Source organism: Sinocyclocheilus rhinocerous, unplaced genomic scaffold, assembly GCF_001515625.1.
Source record: "Sinocyclocheilus rhinocerous isolate Xijiao unplaced genomic scaffold, SAMN03320098_v1.1 scaffold2334, whole genome shotgun sequence".
NCBI classification, from domain to species: domain Eukaryota; kingdom Metazoa; phylum Chordata; class Actinopteri; order Cypriniformes; family Cyprinidae; genus Sinocyclocheilus; species Sinocyclocheilus rhinocerous.
Genome location: NW_015636048.1, coordinates 92,673 through 93,641, shown reverse-complemented (window position 1 = coordinate 93,641; position 969 = coordinate 92,673).

Genomic DNA, 969 nt, shown 5'->3' with positions numbered 1-969 from the left:
CCGTTCTGGTGGTCTTCTGCTCCGTCTGCTCCAGCCTGGTGGTCTTCTTTCCCGCTCTGGTCGTCTTCTGCTCCGTCTGCTCCAGCCTGGTGGTCTTCGGTCCCGTTCTGGTGGTTTTCTGCTCCGTCTGCTCCAGACTAGTGGTCTTCTGTCCCGTTCTGGTGGTCTTCTGCTCCGTCTGCTCCAGACTGGTGGTCTTCTTTCCCGCTCTGGTGGTCTTCTGCTCCAGCTTGGTGGTCTTCTGTCCCGCTCTGGTGGTCTTCTGCTCCGTCTGCTGGTCTTCTTTCCCACTCTGGTGGTCTTCTGCTCCAGCCTGGTGGTCTTCTGTCCCGCTCTGGTGGTCTTCTACTTCGTCTGCTCCAGCCTGGTGGTCTTCTGCTCCGTCTGCCCCACCGTGGTGGTCCTCTGCTCTGTCTGCTCCGCCCTGGCTACCTGCCTCGCCGGTTCCGCCCTGGCTCTCTGCTCTGCCGGTTCCATCATGGTTCCCTACCCCGCCCTGGCTTCCTGCTCCGCCGGCATCACCCTGGTTCTCTGCTCCGCCCTGGCTTCCTGCTTCGCCGGTTCCGCCTGGGTGACCTGCTCTGCCTCAGTCCCCGGTCTCTCCACTGCCATGTGGACCGGGCCCTCAATTCCCTCCCCCTGTTCCGCCTCTGCTCCACCGCCCTCCTGGATTATATTGAATTAGGAGTGTCTGGAAGCCGCTCCTTGGGGGGCATGCTTTTAATAAAAGCATACAAATGGATCCGCACGTCTCTCGCCTCGTTCGCCCCGTAACACCAATGATGTGCTGAAAAAATTAAGAACTAATGAAACAGTGTGAGATTCTGCCCAAGAGGCACAATTGTAATGTTTGGATGCAGAAAGCATTTATACCAGACATAACTAAATTAGATAGTCAATTGAGCTTTATTGTCATTCCGTCATACGTAGAGACATACAAATATATATATATATATATATATATATATA